Source organism: Marmota marmota, unplaced genomic scaffold, assembly GCF_001458135.2.
Source record: "Marmota marmota marmota unplaced genomic scaffold, marMar, whole genome shotgun sequence".
Lineage (NCBI taxonomy): Eukaryota > Metazoa > Chordata > Mammalia > Rodentia > Sciuridae > Marmota > Marmota marmota.
The window spans coordinates 66894-73581 of record NW_026007317.1 but is presented as its reverse complement, the minus strand read 5'-3'; positions in this window follow the sequence as shown (position 1 = coordinate 73581).

Sequence of the window (6688 nt, the reverse complement as noted above, 5' to 3'; positions counted from 1 at the left end):
ATCATATATCAACATGTGGAAAAATAACCTGATACATTAAGACTGCAAGAGACAATCTTCAAGTTTATATATATTTAACCACTGATCCACATGTTCAGATTCATTTATTTATTTATTTATTTATTTTTATTTTGACCCATAGTCTATAAAAATTGCTTACAGCCTCAATAATTTGCTAAGTATAGCTTTGAATTTGCAATCTACCTGCCTCATCTTCCCATACTTCTGGTATGACAGGCAATCACCACCACAGCTGGCTCATATCCATCTGTTTATAAAGAAGAAACCATGTGAGTTGTTTGAGAAGAGGTCACAGGATTTTAACTAGTAGACATAATAAACCCAGAGAAATAAGAACCTGGTCATAAAGAAGACCCCTGACACAATCTATATGAGTATCACACAAATTTACCAACAACAAAGAACTATTTTAGAGTCACTTTAATACATAACTGTAATCCTAGCAACTTGGGAAATTGAGTTCAGAGGATGGCAAATGAAAGAACACCTGGGAGACTTCATTTTACTTTCAAATCTTGTCTCTTATGTAACTTTAGTTTACTACTCATATTTTTAATTCATTGTCTTCTCAAGAACTGCCTGCAGGGAATATAATCCTATTGCAATTTGCCTGGCCTCCTAGGACTTCTTTTGAAATATCTGTGGAAGAATCTATGACACTCTAAATCCAGTATCTTGCAATGCTGCAGAACAAGTACCATGTGTTTAACACCAAGATATGCTGCCCTCTCAAGCAGTAGATAAGTCTCTAGGTATCATGGCTATAGTGGCCTCTGAGTGCTTAGGTGACTGAGCATTGTTAAACAACTCCCAAGGCTTCCCAGCACAAAAAGGGTGATCTAGTGTTCCTTCTCAAAAGAATTTTTACTTTTAATCCCTACAGAGGGATTTAATCCCTGGGAAGGGTGTGGTCAATCCACTGAGATGCCCTCAAGCCATCTTTCTTATTATTTCTGGGTAAGGTACTTAACAGTGTCTCTTTGGTAGCTCTAAGGTTTTAATGACCATCCATTTTTTTAAGGGAGGGAGGGAGAGAGAGATAGAGGAGAGAGAGAGAGAGAGAGAGAGAGAGAGAGAGACAGAGAATTTTTAATATTATTTTTTAGTTTTCTGCGGACACAACATCTTATTTTTATGTGGTGCTGAGGATCGAACCCAGTGCCGCGCCCATGACAGGGAGCATGCTATCACTTGAGCCATATCCGCAGGCCCATGACTACTCATATTTTTAGCCCTAATTTTACCCTGTTTTCTGGCCAAACTCCAAGTTTTGAAAATCTTCCTGTTCTCCTTTCTGTTCATGATTATCACAATAATTTTAGCTAAAAACTGATAGCAATAACCATGTCAACACCTGAATAAAATGCTGCCTTGAAATTTCTTCCACCAAATTAACAAATTCATCTCTTTAAATTCAGCCTCACAAAAATTTTTAGGAAATGGGCAAAATATTAAAAACTTCTTGGCCAGAATATAAAATGAATGACATTTAGTCCAATTTCCAAGATTCTCCCTTCTCCTCTGAAACATCATAAAGGCAATTTTTTACCATACTATCATCATTCTTGTGTTCTGAGCTCTGACTAGAATTGCCCATTAAGGTCCACATAAAACAATAACACTTTTTTTTTTGGTTTGCATCTCTAAACTTTTTAAAAATTCCTTGAGCAAATCCCCCAAATCTCCTAAATATTCTGAATTACATGGGCACATTGGTCACAACAAGGACCCCACTTCTGGTACCAATTTCGTTTTCAGTCATCTTTTGCACCATTATGACCAAAGTACCTGATATGAACAATTTTAAAGGAAAACAACTATTTTCGGCCTCATAGTTTCAGAGGTCTTAGTTCAAAAATTACCCACTTAATTACTTAGGTGAAATAGAAAGACATGTCAGAAGAGTGTGATGGATGAAAGCAGCTCAGGAGAAGGAAACAGAAAAGAAAAAGAATTGAGTGGCAGGCAAACTTGGAATCCCCCAATAATGTGGAAAAATGTATATTTTGAAGGCATGCCTTTAAAGAACCACTTCTTCCAGCCTCATTCTACCTGCCTATAGTTACCACTCAGTTAATCCCTATCAGGGGTTTAATGCATTGATTAAATTATATTTCTCATAACTCAGTAATTTCACATATAAACTTTACTACATTGTATCACACATGAGCTTTTGGACGTCATTGCCTACCTAAATCACAACAGTATTTCTAAGGGAAGAGTTTACTTCTGTGAGTATCTACATAAAAACAACATGAAACAAACAAAATAGAGACATATCAAATAAAAAATCTAAGGCTCTAGGAAAGCAAGAACCAATCAAATAAAAAAACAGCAGAAGCAAGGAAATAATATCAGGTCTGAAATTAATGAAGAAAATAAAAAAGCAATATAAATAATTAATGTGAAAAAGAGTTGATTGTTTGAAAACATAAATAAGACTAATAAACACTTAGCCAAATTAACCAAAACAGAGAGAAAATAAACACAATGTTTTTAATATTGGAGATGAAAAAACAGGTAACAGCACACATCACTGAAATGCAGAGGATCACTAGGGACTATTTTGAAAATATGTTTCAATAATTTGGAAAATCTTTAAAAAAGGATACATTTCTATAAACATACAACCTACCAAAATCGAATCAAGAGCACATCAAACATATAAACCAGATAAAAATAAATAGATTAAATTGGTAATAAAAGGCCTCCCAACAAAAACAACAACAAAAAAAACCAGATTGTCAGCTGAATTCTACCAGAATTTTAAGGATTTACTACTGATAGTTCTCAAATCACTCAATGAAATGGAAAAAGTGTGTGGAGCATAGACATTTCCAAAATCATCCTAGGAAGCTACTATAAGCCAAATACCTAGGGATATATCAGAAAGATCGGGGTACTATAGACTAATATATTTTATGAACATAGATAAAAAATACTTTTAAATATGTTTATAGTTGTAGATGGACACAATACCCATATTTTATTTACTTATTTTTTAATGTGGTTCTGAGGATCAAACCCAGTGCCTCACATGTGCTAAGCAAGCACTCTACCATTGAGCCACAACCGTAACTCCCACAAATTCTTATTAAAATTTTATCAAATCATTTACAGAATAAATTAAGAAGATTGTACATCATGATCAAGTTGGTTTCGTACCATGAACGAAAGTATGGTTCAACATATTCAAATCAAAAATTGTAATTCACCACATAAACATTATTAAGATTTAAAAATCAAATGATTATCTCAATATGAACAGAAAGAGCTTTTGACAAAATCTAGCACCCATTCATGATAAAACACTGAAGAATCTAGGTATATAAGGAACTCACTTCAACATTATATTTGTATACAAAAAAAATTAAAAAAAAAAACATATCCTACTGGATAGGAAAGAACTGATATTATTTTTTAATATCAGAAATAAAACAAGGATGTCGACTCTTATCATTGCTATTCAATGTAGTACTTGAAATTTTAGCCAGAACAATTAGCCAAAAAAAAGAAATATGAGATATACAATTCGTAAAGAAACAAGTCAAATTATCACTTTTTGCAGATGATATGATTCTTTACCTAGAAATTTAAAAATTTCCAGCAGAAGAACTCAATGATCCATAAAAATAATTCAGCAAAGTAGCAAGATACAAAGTCTAAACACACCAATAATCAATCCACTGGGAAAAAAAATCAAGAAACCATTCCATTTACAATAGAATTTTAAACGTACCTGGAAATAAATCTAACCAAGGAGGTAAAATAAAATATGTCTTCAATAAAAATTATAGACTATTGAAGCAAGAATTTGAAAAAAGGATAATAAAAGATGGAAAGACCTCCTATGTTCATGGATAGGCCCAACTGATATTGCTAAATCATTTATGTATCAAAAGTGATTTACAAATCCAATGCAATCCCTATTAAAATAATATTGGTATTTTCCCCAGAACCTAAAAGAATAGTTCTAAAATTTGTATGGAAAAATAAAATAACCAGAGTAGCCAAGATAATACTGGGAGAAAAAAAAATGCTGTAGCCAACATGATAACTGACTTCAATTTAAAATGAAGGGTTATAAAATAGCATGGTACCAATATTAAAAATAGACTTGTAGATTAATGGAAAACAAGACTCAGAGACAAACTACAGATACAGTCATCTGATCTTTGACAAAAGTGCCAAAACATATATTGAAGAAATGACAGTCTTTTTAACAAATGCTACTAGGAAAATTGGACATATGGAAGAATTGTCTTAGATCCATCTTTATAACCCTGTACAAAAGTCAAAGTCAATCAAATAAAAGTCAATCAACTCAAAGTCAATTAAATACTTGCTAATGAGACCAGAAATTATGCATTCCATAGAAGAAAATAAAGAAGTAAAATTCCGACATATTATGTCAGAATGGCTATCAAGAATTTTAATAATAATAAATGCTGGTGAGAATCCTAGGGGACTGAAAGTAATATAATATTGGTAACATTTTTAAATAAGTGCAATGTCTATGAAAGTCAATATGTAAGTTCTTTAAAAGACTAGGAATGGAGCCAGTGTATGATTAAGCTATACCACTCCTTATATGAAACAATTAAAGTCAGCATACTTTAGCAACACAAGCATACCTAATTCATAACTGCCAAGTTATGGAAACAACCTAGATATTGGCCAACAGACCAAACAGAAAATGTGGTATTCAATGTAATTTTATTCAGCCCTAAAAAAAAAAAACATATAATTCCCAGGAAAAATAGATGGAGATGGAAAACATCATGTTAAGCAAAATGAGCCAGTCTCAGAAAGCCAAGAATCCTATGTTTTCTCTTATATGTGGAAACTAGACAGAACAATGGAAAAATGGGGATCTCATTAAAATTTAATGTGAACTATAGCGTAGAGGAAAGCAATAAGTGATAGGAAGCAAGGAAGGGAAAAGAGAGGAGCTTGGGCATAAAATTGACCAAATTATACTATTGCATGTATAAATATGTTGAGGGCCACAAAGAAGTCAAGATGGCACCTGGAAGTTTGTCAGGAGGAGTGGTCTGTGAAGTAACGCCAGCAAGACATTAAGATTATGAGGATTCCTTAATGACTGACTGCTGTATCTAGATGATGTTAATTAAGTTAAGCTGTGTGTAATTAGTTGGGTATGTACCTCTGCTGTCCGGCAGAGAAGTGGCTGGCTCTCACTACCTTGAGTGCCCACTCAGTTCCCGCTGAGTTTCCCTGCAATAAAGCAGTTCCCACTTCACCTTCAGCTTGTTTGTCACCTTCCTGGTTATTGCGCTTGGCCGGACTGCAGAATAAATATGTCAAACAATGGATCCAACCATTATTTACAATATTAATGTGGTATTAAAATAACGTTAAAAGGTACATAGTATAAATTATGTGATTAGATTATCTCAGACTTGACATTATAGTAAGAAAAATAAATATCTATGTGATATTTGGTTTTTTGCTGTTTACAATACAATGTATTTCTGAAAAATGAAAGGCAAAATAGGATTGTGAGATACATTGTTATAAAAGTGCATGTTATAGGAAAAGCAAGGCTAATGTAAGTATTTTACCACAGCCATTTATTATTTATTAAATAATTATTTATTAAATAATTAATAAATGTACATACTGCTTTTCTAAAAATAAAAAGAGAGATGATGCTTTTTGTATATAACATGCAAGTCATTGCTAAGGTAAAACAAGTACTTTATTCGATTTTCCATAACAGATAGTATATGAATTAGGAATAGATAGAGTATGAATTTTAAAATTTGAACATCGTTCTGACATTTTTTGGCAAGTACAAAACTTCTCTTGAATTCAAAATCGGGGGAAATTTGTAAGGTGTGTTCTTTTATTAAAAACTATGTCACATTTTTTACATTTGTAGAGTTTAATCACTACTGTAATAGTCTTGGCATTTTTTAAATGTTGGGCTTTGATTAAAACATTGAAACTTTTTTGGCAATTTAAACTATTCTTCCAAGTATGAATTTTCTAGTAATTATTAAGTCATGATATCACAATAAATGATATTTTACATTCTTTAGATTTGTATAGATTCTCTCAAGTATGAATTCTCTCATGCTTGATAACCCTTGAATTGTACCTAAAAACTTTGCCACATTCTTTACAGTTGTATAACCTTTCCAGTATGAATTCCCTGGTGTTGGGTAAGGCATACTCTTCAAAGAAAAGCCTTGAAATTTTCTTTACATTTGTATGGGTTCTTTCCAGTATTAATTCTCTGGTGTCTACTAAGGTGTGATCTTTGACTAAAAGCTTTGCCACATTCTTTATATTTGTATGGTTTTTCTCCAGTATGAATTCTCTGTTGTATACTAAGGTATGATAATTCATTAAAAGCTTTGTCACATTCTTTACATTTGTATGGTTTATCTCTATTATGAATTCTATTGTGCAGAACAAGGCTTTGCCTAACACTAAAAGCTTTACTACATTCTTTATATTTGTATGGTTTCTCTCCAGTGTGAGTTCTCTGGTGCACAACAACTGTGTGCCTAACGTTAAAAGCTATGCCACCTTCTTTATATTTGTATGGTTTCTCTCTAGTATGTATGCTCTGGTGTTGAATAAAATGTGTTATTTGATTAAAAGCTTTGCCATATTTTTTACATTTGTATGGGTTCTC